Source organism: Heterocephalus glaber, unplaced genomic scaffold, assembly GCF_053883595.1.
Source record: "Heterocephalus glaber isolate CG9 unplaced genomic scaffold, H.glaber_assembly_v1.0 deba00001472, whole genome shotgun sequence".
NCBI lineage: Eukaryota > Metazoa > Chordata > Mammalia > Rodentia > Bathyergidae > Heterocephalus > Heterocephalus glaber.
In genome coordinates this window covers 75,668,375-75,683,900 of record NW_028258315.1, presented here as the reverse complement: position 1 = coordinate 75,683,900, position 15,526 = coordinate 75,668,375, and the positions used below count along the sequence as shown (strand labels likewise).

Below are 15,526 nucleotides of genomic sequence, written 5' to 3'. Positions count from 1 at the left end.
GGGGAGGGGAGAGACAAACAACAAAGCATAATCATAATAAACAAAGTATGTAAGGAGATGTTAAATGAAACAAAGAAAAAGTAAGCAAAAGTAAGCTGTCAGGGGCAGTTTTTCACTCACACTAGTCTATCCCCACACAAGTTTTGTTTTTCATTCCTTTGATAAATGCTGAAGACCTCCCGTGGGGCAGAGACACTTGGTTCCTGAGAATAGGAACTGAAGGAAAGTGGTCTCCACTTTCTCACAGCTTACGTCTCTCACTCATTCTCAGTCCTACACCACACTGAGCATATAATGTCATTCAGGCACTTCTCAGATGGTCCCAATGATCTCCCTCTGGTGTTCACATCCATATGAAGAATCCTCCCCATTAAAGTGGGCTGAATCTAGTGACTTAATCCTAATGAATAGAACCTGGCAAAATCTAGGGGATGTCGGTTTGAGATTAGGTTATAAACCACACCTCAACCTTTCTCACACCATCTTGCTAGTTTCTTTTTCTGAAAGCCACATAACCAGAAGCTGGTGAGGACCTAAATTCTGCAGACTGCTGAATGAACTTGGAAGTAGACCCTTCCCCAGTAGAGCTTTGAGACTACTGCACCACTGCTGACTGGGTGATGACAGACTTGTAGGAAACCCTGAGACAGAAGACCCTCCTGGCTCAAAATAACTGAGATAATATGTTTAAGCCATTAAAAGTTAAAGTCATTTGTTGCATGAAATTGATAACTAATATACATGCCATCACACACATGTTTCCTCTTTCTTCTACTCATTTAACAAATATTTATCGATTATCTACTAAATGCTACCTTTTCTAGGTGTTGGGAAATAAGATGAAACAGATGTTCTCCTTCCTGACATCCTAGTAGAGGAGACCAGTGTAACCTAATTTATTCATAATTTAAAAATTTTTTGTAAGAATACTTATAAATGATCAACCATGTTAGGGGCACGAGAAGAAGCTGAAGGTGGGGCTGAGATTTAAAAATTATAATAGTGATGGAAGTAAAACAGATGAAAAGCCTCCTGATGGATGGGAAGCAGACAACTTTGTGGAAAGTGGTGAGGGCAAGGTACTTGTGCTAAGATTTTAGTGCAGGAAAGAGTAGAGTGTTCCAGAACTGTAATAAGACCTTAGAAGAAAGGGCAGAGTGAAAAAAGTGGTACTAGAAGTTACTACAAAGAGAGACATGGGGCTAGATCATGCAAGGCTTTATACATTATGGAGAAGAGTTGTGATGCTACCCTAACAGCAATGGAAATGACTGTGAAGAATTTTAAGGAGGACAGCATAGTAAAATGTATGTGCTAAAGAGTTACTCGTACTTCCAAGTGAAGAGTGGCTTGGATAGGGCAAGAGTAGGTATGGGGAGATCATTGCAATGGTTGTGGGAATCCAGGCAAAAAATGCTTGTGGCATGTTCTAGATGGGTGAATGTAGAGGTGAAATGCAGTGGATAGGTTTAACATACACATACTGTTACCGATCTGCTCACAGCAACACTCACAGACTGTTATTTGAGAATCACCTCTGACTTTATTTCCTCCAGAAAACTGCTCCAGATCCCTAAAGTGCGCTAAACCAAAATCAGTCATGTAATTCAACCTAACATTTAATAAAATTATTCTTCTGTAATCCCAGTACTCTGGAAGACAGAGGCAGGAAGATTCCAAGTGTGACCTCACATGGGCAATTTAGTGACTTCACAAAAACTTGCCTCAAAATAAAAAATAATAAAGGGCTAGGCATGTAGCATAGTGTGAAAGCTCTGGATTCAGTCATCTATACTACAAAAAATTTTTTTCTGTGTGTGTGTGAGTGTCTGGAATTCCCTGATAGCTCTTTCTTCAACAGACTGCCCATTTTTTTTTTTTTTCTTTGTACCAGGGATCGAATTCGTGTCCTTGAGCTTGAGCAGCAGGCAGTGAAACTACTGAGCCAAATCCCCGGCCCCTAGACTGCCCATTTTGGGCAGATAGCAACAGTTATATCTTCAGCATCAGCATTGTTGCCTTGTGTTGAGAACATGGTAGGTATTCGGCAAATATTTATAAGCAAATTTGAGACACTTTGTATTCATCTTCACTGATACCAAAGACAGCATTCATTCTTCAGAAGAAAACCTGCTTCTGTTCATCAGATTAGTTAAATACCGTTCCAGTACTGAATCGTGCAAACCCTGTGTTCAGGTTTTCTTTTCTTGTCTTTTTATTTTTTTAGTTTCTGTTCCTTGACAAATGTAGAGAATCACATCCATGTTTCTTTAATGTGTTAGTCACATTCTTGATAAACATTCATAAGCAGCATAGAGTTAAATAGTTTGAATGTAAACTTGACTTTGGTCAAGAGCAGGCATGTATTTGTTTATTGAATCCCATGTAAGGAAAATCAATCTCTCTCTCTCTCTCTCTCTCTCTCTCTCTCTCTCTCTCTCTCTCTCTCTCTCTCTCTCTCTCCCTCTCTCTCTCTCTCTTTACTTTCTCCTTTTTTAGGTTTTTTAATCTACCCTCTCTAAAGTAGCTTCTGTGCCATATTTTTGGTCCTGACAAACAAAACCACCTTTTAATTAGATTTAAGTCCACTAAGAGTACAGCCATTAAAACACCAATTTTATACTGCATAAGAAAATCAGTAAAAACATGGAAAGTACTTCCCAATGTTTGCTTACCCTTAACTTTCATTCCTGAAGATGCCGCTCAGGTCTGGGTTATACTGTGAATTCTTTAATTTCCTTGTGCTAATCAGAGTTAATTGTTCCTACCTAATTACATAGATTTCTCACCCTTGAGATACTGGTAGTAAACTTCCAATTTCGGTGAGAGTTATTAAATTAAGAATTTGCCTCATGTTTAGAGAACAACCATTCTACATATCCAACTGGTTCGTACTAAGCAACAGCAAAACGGTAGAAGTACCTCAAGAAAATTTAGACTTGTCAGTGTTCTCAAGTATATTCCATGTAGAATTGCCAAAGGGTTCTAAAGTACATTTTTCAAAATAAAAGTTTGGACAGAGACATATTGTATAATACATTTCACTGGTCAGATAATTTTTTGTTCTTCATTATTAATCCATGAAAAGGAAAATGTGGAACATAATTAGAAATATATCACATTGAACTTTGCTGTTATCAATTATTAACAGAAGTGTGGTAGAGTGGTGATGGAGAGATAAGCCATGTTCAGAGGCACAAATACTTTTCAAAACATTTCTGGAACTAATATAAATGTATGTATGAGATATTTTCATTATTTGCTTTCAAGGAGTCTTGCAGATTAACGACGCCTTCAACAAGGATTTCTTGATAGCAGTCTGTAGATGATGAATCTACAACACATCTCTACCAGCCCTACATTCCTAGGGAATCAGGGGCAAGGCCAGTCTTAAAATATGACACATAGACCAATACTCTCCCCTACAATGCTGCCCATTGGCTCCAAAACCTAGCACATCTACAAATGTAATCATGTCACTCCAGATGTTTTGTTCTTGAGTTAATTTAGTTTTTTCACTATTAATTTTTCTTTCTTTCAGATCTCTAATAAATTCATTCACAGAAACGTATTTATGACTGAAATAAAAATAGTAAATATCTCTTATTAAATCTGAGGAATAGTCAAAACCTTTTCACCAATCGCCTCAGACACGGTGTCATTGTTTATTCCCAAACTACTGAGAAAGAAATAAGAGCTTAGGGCCAGGGACTTAGCTCAGTGGCACCGCGCCTGCCTCATAAGTGCAAGGTCCTGAGTGCCAAAAGATCCCCAGTACCAAAAAAAAAAAAAAAAAAAAAAAAGAAAGAAAGAAAAGAAACAAGAGCTTAGAGAGGTTACAATAACCTAGCAAAATTGTATAGTTAGTGCATGAGAAAGTTAGGGTTTGAAACCTGCACTCACGTGATCACCACTCTAGGAAAGATAACTGTGAGATAAAGTAATTGTTACATCAGCAGTTAAATTAATGGAAATTATCTGCAATGACAGAATTTCAGACATTGTGGTAAATGGATACGGAGAGATTTCTTGGGAAATGATAGACTGGGTGTATTTAAAATCACAGTATTAATGCAATGGCTGCATCTGTTTAAGTAATTTGGAAACAAACACTCTAAGGGGAAATTAAGGTTTAGTAACTTTTACCTTCCTTTCTCCATTCATTTTCTCCTTATCACCACTGTCTAACACAGAGCTTGAATCTTGGACCACTGATCAGCTTTTTTAGCTCAATTGTCTTATTTCCTTTTTAAAAAAATGGAACTACTTGTCAATATTTTCATATAAGTTCATTGCCATAATAAGTCTTACCGCTAGTTTCTTAGGAAAATAGGAAAATCTAGCAATACTAGGCTTGCTTTTTACATTATGGCAACAACAGGTCAGAGATAAATAATGGCTGTGGTTTGTGCTCTTCTCTGTGTACCCCAGAACTTTCCAGGACCATTGGCTTTATTTATAGTATCTGCTTTACAGTACTTCTGCTACACACTCTAGGAAACCTTCTGTAGGCATTTAAGACCTATGAAGATCTATCCTTTTTAATGAATTTTAGGTGAGTTTGGTCCATAGATATAAAATCTTAGTCAAAGGGATGTGTCTCAAACAGCAATTCTATAGTTTAGTGGTCTTTTTACAGAATGCTTATAGCAATGATTCTCAGCCTCTACCATTCAGCTGAAGCAATTGGCAGGCTTGCTCTGATACCTGTTGTGGTCCTTGACTCTGTAGGTCTGGGGTCGGACCAGAATCTCCACATCTAACATTGTTTCAGAGGATTCCCACACTGTTCATTCAAGGACCACACTTTCTGAGCTGCTTCTTCAGGGAAAACGTCCTTGTGGATTGAATCATGGTAAAATCAATATTCTGATTTCTACCACTTTTATTTTTTCTGTATAACTTGCTTCTTAACTTCTCTTGAAGGTATTTTTTTTATTTTACACACATGCACACACACACACACATTTATACCTATGTTATTTTTCTGGAATTTCTGTGAGGCATGTGTCATTAGCTATTCATCACCACAGCTGGATGGTCCTGAGACTCCTGACATATTTTTCTGCATTACTTCTATGATATTTGCCCTCTGAAATGTTCTGTGTTATGGTGATCACCAATTTGTGATTGTTGTCCAGATGATTTTGTGCTGTCATCCATCCCTCTGAGATTCGAAAACTAAGGGCTTTTCTACTTCCAGCAAATCACAGCTCATATCCTTATCTCCTTCTAATCTATTTATATTTTGCAGATGGCTGCAGTTATCCAGAAGAGTCACACTTTGAAATCTGGAGAAACTGAATGTAAGAAATAAATAGTTGGCAATTCTTTTTCTACTGGCTATTTCCATTGTGTATATACTTTCCCCTATACATTGCTTCTTGTATTTTTAACTATCATTTTAAAGCTACTTTTCCCTGATATATAGCTTATTCTTCAAACCACCCTTTAAATAAATTGTGACATACACCATGTGCCTTCAGATCTTTCTCAGTTCAGCTCAGTTGGAGGGGTGGCAGGATAACAGGACTGGAATTCATTGAGGAGCAATAAGCCTGGTGTGAATTAGGCTTTCAGCTAAAGCAATGAACAATGGACAGACATCTGTGGGGCCAGGATCATTAATGTTGATTTCCTGTTTTCCTGCTTTGCACAAAGGATGTAAACACTCCTTTCCCACCACTGACATTTTAAGCCCTCATTATATTTAGTAGGTGATCAAGCACAAAAGAGGAAGACAAAGGGAGAACCACAGAGAACATTCATGAAAAACTTCATTTAACAGGAATTCTTAATGAGATGAAGATGTGCAATGGCCAATAAGAAGGTATGTCAGCATTGGGATTTTTGAAGGTAGCAGTCATTCCTTTGGTATTCTCTTTTTGATCAATAACGTCTTTTCAGGAATAGTTGTGCATATGGTACAGTAGGAGTACCTGCTTTAGAAAACCTGGGAAACACAGTGCAAATATACATTAATCAGAGACATGGACTGAAGGATGGTATTTATTAAGCATCTATCACAAAGTTATAGTTGATCAAAGTAACTTCAATTTCTATTTAATTATAAAGGTATATGTTCTTGTAAGAAACACATTATGTATCCATTAAATTTTATGAAGCAGAAGATTTGGGTTTTGATTGTTCATTTTCAAAAATGATTCTGAGTACAAAAATATTCCTATAAATAGAGAGTTCAACCTAGTGCATTCACATTTTTATTTATAGATCATTAGCTGTTTGACTAAGAAGTGGGGACATGGCAGAGACATGAAGCTAAAATCATTATGATTTCAAAATGAAGATAAAAAAATCTCTGAAATCATAGAGGAAGTTTCTTGTGGTTTATAATTTAGGTTACAAAGGTTAATTTATATGACGATTTGTAGATATACCTTACTGGTATATCTGGATCAGGCAAAACGTAACGAGTTGGAAAGTAGGAAACTATTTAATGTGGTATCATTTTCCAGTGGGCAATGGAGGCATAACGTTTTTCTCTAAGTTTTCTCCCTGTGATGCCATTCCATCATTTGCTAAATAAGCATATGTTTTACTTTTAGTAATGTGCACTTATATTTCCAGACATTATTAGCTTCATTTTACCTACACTGGAAAAAAAGCCCTGGATGCCTACACTTCCTTTCTCACAGTCTATTTGAAAACAGAACAAGATAAATCTAGGAGTTGGTTTCAAGATAGGATAAGACTTCTTCTAATATGGTCTTGGTAATAGTTTCCTTTTCACAAGTTTCCAATAATAAAAATTTAGGGGTAGGAGGGTGAAGGAACAAATGATTTCTACTTAAAGGCTTCTTTGATCTCTTTCATCCAATGAAACAATCACTGAAGAGAATGGTAAAATGATTCTAAGGACTGTGGAGGTCCTCTGTCTTATTTTAAGTAATCATAAAATCAGGGCAAATGAGGATAAAAGGGAACAAAACTCGTGGCCCATCTACTTCTGGCTTTGAGTTAGCAAATCTATTTCAAAGCTATGGCTCTCCTCACTTGAGAATCTTCCTTTTATTTCCCTTTTCATTTTCTTTTTAAACAAAACTCTGTGAGGAAGTGCAATTATTCTTTAAGAACCTAGTCTGAACTCTCAATTTTTGGTCATTAATATAGTTGGTGCTGTGGTAACCCAAAAAGCAAAAAGTGGAGTGTTTCTCAAATTGAGACAAATGAATTTTCTTCCACGACATTTGGAAATGTTCTCTCATTCTCTCTCTCTCTCTCTCTCTCTCCCCTCTCCCCTCTCTCTGCCTCCTCCCTCTCTCTGCCTCCCCCCTCTCTCTGCCTCCCCCCTCTCTCTGCCTCCCCCCTCTCTCTGCCTCCCTCTCTTTCTTTCTCTCTCTTTCTCTCTGTATATGAAAAATTTGTTAAAGAGTAGTCTAGTGGTTTTCATTTTTCTGATGTACGTGTTTCCATTAATTTAGGAAAGTTAGTTGGGAGACGTTAGTTGCAGTAGATTCAGAATCTTTAGCTTTATTTAAAGTTGAGAGAGGAGTCCAAAGCTTTGCATACCTTTTATTCTATAGTTTCAGGAGTACCAGTTATCTCCACATGTCTGTTTAGTTAAATGGCACTTGTAACATGTTTGTTTTTCTGACATGCTTCACTAGCTCACCTAAGCTCTCTGCAGCATAGACTTGTTTTCAAAATACAGAGAATTAAAATGAGACTAACACAATTCATGCAAAAAAAAATTGTGCACAACGTGGAGTGTAATGGTCTGGATGTAGATATCTCCCCAAAGCTTCAAGCACTTTGGGAGGTGACTAGATTATGGGGACTATAACTGGGTGTTAGGAGGTAGAGTCTGTTTGGAAGAGGTAGGTCATTGGGAGCATGACCTGGAAGAGTTTATCTTCTTCCTGGATCCTCCCTTTGTTCTCTCTGCTTCCTGCCTGCCATGGTATAAGCAACTCTCCTCTGTCATGCCCCTCTGCCATGTTGTCCTGCCTTGGAGGCAATCAACTATGGACTGAAACTTCAATAAACTGTGAGCCAAAATAAACCTTTCCTCCTTTAAACTGGGGGTGTTAGGTATTGTGTCTCTGCAATGGGAAAGTGACTAAGACTATTAGTATCTACAAAAAGAAACAAGTTCTTTCTTAACCTATTCTGTAGATGAGAATAGAACACCAGTTTGTATCACTACCTACACTGACCTTGCTTCTTTTGTTTGTGAAGAGTTAAGAGTGTATTTTGGCTGGGTGACCCATTCTAACCAATTCTGTTGTAAAACTAAAAATTCTCAAAGTATAACTTTGGAGTGCAATTGAAAACCAGTCTTCTCTGAAATCAAAGTGTAAAAATTAGGATTAGGATGGAGAGCTCTTTCTGCTTAATCTAAGAAACTGTGTCAAGGAAATGGAGTCCCAGGAGATGATGTGACTTGCTAGAAACTTCCCTCAGGAAATTTTTCTGTGCTGTGATTTCTGCTTTGGGCTTTAGCGAAATTCTAACAAAGATAACCACACAAGAGACAACCCACAAAGCTTTTACCTAGAAAATAAGTCTGATTTCATGCTTGTTAAGTGGTTAAGACCCAGCTGCACAGATGCAGAGCTCTGTTCCAGGCAGATTGTCTACATGTTGAAGAGTCTGTCTTTGTGCATGAGATAGTTGGTCACTCGAATTTGAAACAAATACTGTGAACATAATAAGTGCAACCCATTATATCTATAAATAGCCTCATCATACTCAATAGGTACACTTCATTCCTGTTATTGTTTCTACTGCAACCAGTACTGCCTGTGCCATATTGAAGTGTTCTGTGGGCCTTTTGAAACAATCAGAACATTGGTCTCTAACAAATACCACTCTTTTTAGCCTTGCATTCAGCATCTGAAAAAGTATTAAGTAGTGTATACTAAAGAAACAGACTTGTTTGCTATTATATTTGTTGATTTCTAAGTTATTTAAACCTAAAATATTAGTTTCCCTAACAACCCATTGGAGGGCTTTGTAAAGGATTTAACCATTTTTGAATCTACTTAAACATTCACTCATTATTAGTTTTTAAATACTATGAATGTGTAAATTCATCCTAAATTAAATGAAATACAACTTTTTTCCCCAAATGCAACTTTATCAAGTTGAAGATGGCAATCTTTTTTTTTTTTTTGCATAAATAGCTTCCTTTTCCTTTTTCTAAAATATAATCTATCTTTTAAAATGTTTTAAATTATCTATTTTACTTGTAATGAATCTACATCCACATTCTTCTGAGCCTAAAGGGAGTCACAAAAGACAAGACATTCTTCTTGCAAAGTTTAGCTCACTCTCTCTGATGTACCTTCATTATTTCTATTTAAGCCACTTTGTTTTCATTCTTAGGAAATGCTTTGAAAAGTTAAAATCCTCCAACCCCTATAATTTTGGCTTACTTTGTCAGAACACTGAATAGGACGTGTGAAGGTGAATGCACTTTTTTCCTTGTTTCTTTTCTTTTCAAAACATATATTCTGTCCCTACTTTTATCTATTCAATTTTTGTGTACTGGGTGATATAAACAGTTTACATGAGACTTTATTCTAGTATACCCTTACACTTTGTTAGTCTCTTCCTTTTCTCTTTTATATCCTTACCACTCTTCTGCTTTTATTTCTCTTTTCTTTGATTCCAAAAAAAATAAATGCCACCACACTGTACCTAAATGTTTCTCCTTGTTGCCATAATTTCTAACCCAGATAGAAGGGTTTCAATATATGAATGGTTTCTTGAGTGAATATATGGGAAAAAGAATAAAGAGTCAATTATTTATACATTGCCTTTTTGTGTTAAAAATTGCATAAAACTTAGTTTAAAATTTTACCATTTGATTTTGTACAAAGACAGTGCCTCTTGTGTTTAATTCAGAAATAGAGTAATACTAATTATTGTTATTTTGAATCTTATTTATATGACTTAATAATTTCACTAATCTAATATATTTTAGTAGAGATATAGACCTAGTAGCACTGTATCCATTAAAAGTACAGGGGACATGTGATTTCATTTTGGTAGGGAAAGTTTATTCTAAGCAAAAGCTGACAGCAACCATTTAGGAGTCATTGACAATCCTGTAATAATTTCTGAACTCAATGGTGGAAATTTGAAGATAAAACTGAGATATGAGACACTGAAATGGGTATCTTTAAGAAATCCTATGGAGCTCATGAAGAAAAAGATAATTCTATTAAAAACAGTATTTTGCCTTGTTAAATGTTTTAAAAATGCATAATAGAAAAGTGCCATATGACTACTGTAGTTATGAACCTGAATGAGTAAAGAAAATAGTTAATGAGAATTAGAATTGCAATAATTGCAAATTAGAATTGCAAAATATTAGCTTCAAAAGACCAAGAGCTGAAATGTAGTGAATCAGTCTGTGGAAGGAAAAAAAAAAATCTCTCTTGGTTAAAGAATAGTCCCAGGGAATTTATGTTTGCACAAATCTGGAGCAAGGGTTGCTGTAATGTATGTTTCATTCCTGCTCTGGGCCATGGATGAGAAGTGGCATAAGACAGTGAGTACAGAAAACATTTCCAAAGTCTTGTAAGAGATTAACAGATAGCTGTTATAAGGAGTATCTCTATTTAAACCAATCCCAACTAATGAATTGCTGTTGGAGACTAAGGCATTGTGTTAGATATCCACATTAGCTTTGGGTTATATAACACTTCACACTTTTCAGTGTGCCTCAGTGGACTCCTATATTTGCCCAAGAAACAGAAAGGAAGTTGTCATATGTCAGATGAAAAAAGTCTGAAACTCAGAGAGGATTATGTGACTTCTCGTGGTTATACACTGTTATGGACCAATGCTTTTACCAAAATTTTAGGTTTTATCCACTGATTTTCTACCAACATCCTTGTCTTAGAGTGGGGATTACTGTGCACAGATTTAAACTCAAGGACCATAGATGAGAGAGATAAAAGTTAAATAAGGGGCACTACTTTAAAATTACTAGGTATGGGGAAGCTTTAGTTTTTTTTTTGTTTTTGTTTGTTTGTTTTGTTTTGTTTTTGGTACCAGGGATCGAACTCGGGTCCTTGTGCTTGCGCAGCAGGCGGCAAAACCACTGAGCTAAATCCCTGGCCAGGCTTTAGTTTTTAAATCATGTTGACAAATGATGGTCTATGAGCTAGACTTAGCCCTGAGGCAAATAAAGTTTTATTGGAACACAGTTACACCTATGTGTTTATGAATTATCCCTGGTTGCTTCTAAGCTACAACATCAGAAGTTGTAGCTGTGGTACAAATCATATAGCTTCAGTGCATAAAGTATCTACCATTGTAGAAGTTCTCTAAGCCATTGCAGAAGAAATTTCTCAGCCTTTCATTCAAATAACTTTCTAAATAGTGTTTCATTCCTTTGAGCATATTTTATCAGTTAATATTTACATTTAAGGAAGAATATTTCAATTTTCATGCTGCAAGTTCATAGGAAAAATGTTTTCTGACTTAATGGATGGAATCTTTGAGGTTCTTGTTCTGGTAAGTATTATGAATATGCATGATTTATGGTTGTAAGGAGCAAAGTAACTCCTAATGACCAGCTTTTAAAACTCAAACTGACAGAAAGTCAACATCTTAGTCTGCTTTGTGATGCTGTGACAGAATACCACAGACTGAGTAGTTTATGAATAAATTTTGTGTTCATGGTATAAAATTTATTTTTCATAGTTGTGGAGGCTGGAAGTACAATATTAAGATATTGGCCTCCTTAATGCCTCTGCAAGACAGAAGGCAGAGGGGCGAGAGAGGGTGAGAGTAAAGCAAGAGGCAGAATTTGTAACCTCAGCCCTTTTGTAGTTAGCATTAACCCATTCATGAGTGTGGAGCCCGCAGAACACCTTCTGTTAGGCCCTCTCTCAATGCTGTTCACATTGGGGATTTATTTTACAACAGGCTCTTTTAGGGACACAGTCAAAACCATAACAAGTGTCAAATATCACACGAATAGAATTAATAGAATCTGTCATCAAACTTGAACATGTCATCTACTGGATGGCTATAAATTATAAAATAATTTCTTATGCATTTGTGTATGTGTGTGTTGAGTTCCTTAAGGACACAGCACACCATCTGGCCTGCCAGCATGTGGAACTTCTGTCCAGTTGATTGCCATTGTGGAATTTCATCTTCCTGTTTTATGTGAATTAGATAGTCTTATGGATAGTATAAAGCAGAGGAGCCTTGCACTCGTATTTGATTATGGCTAACACTCCAATTGTCATTTTTAAAGTACTTAAGCATCAGTTTATTGGTTAGTTTAATTTGCATGTATAACTTTTACCTCCTTAAGGACAATGACTCCTTGATATTTTTGTATTCTTTAGTAGCATCTGCTTAGAGATCATTACTCTAGAGAGTTTTCTGTGAAAACAGAGAGCAACTCTAGTTTAGAATGTTCAGATGGAAACATTCTGTTCTTTGCTTGCTCTGTCAACCTTTGTGGACAGTCAAAGGTTTTCCTACATTTCAACAACAGTTCTTTTTTTTTCTGCCATAAAAAAAGTGCTGAAATACTTTGGTCCTTTCTTGATCTAGACCAATGAAGATGCTAGTTTACCCTAATTAGTCTGTAACTTTTTATGTGAGAGAATAATTCTTCTGTCCTATCACAGTCATTAAACTATAACAGGTAAGATTCTGTTACATGAACGAGAGCCACAGAGACAATTTGATGAACAGGAAAAGTTGGCCTTCTGGTTTTTTTTTTAACCTCTTCTTTCTTTTGATAGCATTTCCTTCCAATCCTAACTCCAACTTCAGAGCTTGTATGCTGCCTATATGTACTTTCTTTTCTAGAGAAATATTTCTTTGGAAATCTTAATAAAAACAGTGTTAGTAAAATAACAAATAATTTTCTAAGAATTTTTAAACGAACTCATAAATCTTAGTACATTCCTATTAAAATTAGATAAACAAGGACCAGGGATTTAGCTCAGTGGTTCCTGCCTCACAAGCTCAAGGACCCAAGTTTGATCCCCAGTACCAATAAATAAATAAATAAATAAATAAAATTAGATAAACATATCATTCCTCAAAAGCTTATTATAAAGTTATGGATTAGTGAGGAAATATCTTGGTAACTGCTAAATAGCCAATGGTTAGAATATTTTGGGAAAGAACATTCCTGGTTCCCTGTAAATCATATGACCATAGTGATTCCTTATGCTTGAATGAAAATCATTCCATGTCTGAGTGGTGGATAAAAAGATAGAAAGACCCAAATAAAGCAAACTGGAAGAGGCTGTGGCCTGGTGTCTATACTATAACAAAGAGTCAGAATACTGATTAAATGTACTCACATCAAAGTAGATTTACCAGAGAATAGCATTGAATCTCAATACCATGGAATGTCACTGATCAAGTAATTTTCAAGTATACCCATAGATGCCAGATACTTTCTAAATTCTAAGCAGACAAGTTGTTTCCTAGGATCCTGGAGTTCTATTCAGACCAGGGAAGATGAGAAAGTAACAAAATATAAAGTCAACAGGTTCATTCAGATAGATTTGCCATAAGGGTATAACAGGTCCATTGCCCCTGATCACAGACTGGCACTCTGATTTAATTCATTTGCTTTATATGAGTAAACGAGGATCCACAGATGAGGGTTGTCAACCAGAGAGGAAAAAACATGAGAGGGTGGAGGCAAAGATTTATGTCCATATTAATTTAATGAGTTAAGGAGATGATTTTTAAGAAATGTATAATAGTAATACATGCCCATGTATTACTAAGTATTAATATTACTATTACTAATTAGTAATTAACTAATAATTAATATTAATAAGTAGAGAGAATTTTAAACTACAAGTAAGTATAAAAGTACTCACATAAATCATTTCACTACTCAGGGAAACTGACTATATTATAATGCATAAACATCTATTACTATCTGTCCATGTGCTTAAAAAATTTGTGTAAGTTAGTTGTATGTTCACGTGTGCATGTATTTAAATTAACTGTTGTCATCTCCTTGCAAAGAGTAGTATTAACTTCTGGCAATTAACACCATTGTGTATGTCTGACTTACTGGATGGTACCCTGCTAGGTGTTCTAGCACAGAATAGCGCTCTGATGCTGTTTGAGTGAGTTTTGGATTTTATTATTGACAGTCTTCGTTCATCACGCAGGGAGACTTCCTACTACAGAAGGACCTAATCAGAGTCATGAAAGGAGAAATGGAGAAGAAAAGTCTATACACATACATTTGCTGCCTAGTAAGCCATGCAGAAACTTGGCAACATTAAAGAAGCATTTGTTGTTCACACGGGTTCTATGCATCGGAATTTAGACAAAGCTGAGTGGAGAAGGGTTGGCTCTGCACCTTGATATCTGGGACCTCAAATGAAGAAACAAGCAGATTTGGGGAACTTGACAACTGGGGTTTAGCATCTGTAAACACAAATGCATTCACAGTTTTGTGACCAGTGAAGACTTGGTGACCAAAGAAGAGTCAGCCGAGATTGTGGACCAGAGCACATGCATGTGGCTTTTTCATGTAACCCGAGCTTCTGCACAGTAGGGCAGTTTGGGGGCAGTTGGATTATCACACAGAGATTAATGTTTCCGAAAATAAATAATTTTGCAAACAGCACAGGAGCAGCAGTGCTTTGTATCACCTAAGCTCAAAAGTCACAAGCAACACTTCCTCTACACTCCACTGATAGAGGTAGACATAAGTAGCCCAGACCCAAGGGGAGAAAGCAGCATAATTGCCATCTTTTAGTAAAATGAGTATCTAAATGTTGTGATGAAGCCTGTAATCCCTGACACACAAAATTTAGCTCAAACATTGAGAAAATAAATCAAGCCTTTTAGTTGTTTTTGTTCATTTTTGTTTTTTTTTCTAGCCAAAAATTATCTTACATGATTTGAACATTATAGAAAGAAAGAAGACAAATATTTCCCTTGATGCTGTAGCTAAGAAGAACCTAAAACACTAAAAACAGATTATGCCAAGACTAGTTAAAAATAGAATCTTTTTGCTGACTCATTTTATATGGAGAAAAAATGTAGCTTACAAAAATACCGAGGGATTCCAGAGGGGAGTCAGGGAGCCATAGCTAGAGAAGTTGGCAGGTTGTCAAAGGTTAGGGGACTGCAGGAATACAGTGGAGTAATCTTCTGGGAGTGTTCATATCCACACATATCACTGGGGCAACTAACTCATCTCCACCTGAGATGACCCAGAACAAAACTGTAACTTGCTCTCATTTTTGATGCTATATTTAAATGAAAAATCTCAAAATTTCAGGTAGTTGGGTCTTGACTCTTCCAATTTCTGATAGCCAAGGTAACATCTTTTCTTCCCAAGAACAATATGCCTTTCTGAAACATAAATCTGCAATTAATCCTACAAAGCCACTCATGATGATGCACTGTTTGGCATTATAAACTTCTGTTTTCCTGCAGGTGCCAGATACAGAGCGCTCTAGGTAATCATAATGACACTTTGGAATATTTCCTTCTCCACTGAGTTTTGTTTCCTTTTCTTTTCTTCATCTTTCTATAATGG

At 36.2% G+C, this 15,526-nt stretch overlaps 1 long non-coding RNA gene across 1 annotated transcript; it reads left to right on the top strand.

Annotated features, from left to right (window-relative positions):
- The first annotated feature begins 1,757 nt into the window (after positions 1-1,757).
- LOC110344511 (uncharacterized) lies at positions 1,758-14,640 on the top strand. Its single transcript, XR_002387116.2, has 4 exons — positions 1,758-2,036; positions 5,255-5,306; positions 5,715-5,830; positions 14,142-14,640. It is a non-coding gene; the product is annotated as an uncharacterized LOC110344511 (long non-coding RNA).
- Positions 14,641-15,526: the final 886 nt, after the last annotated feature.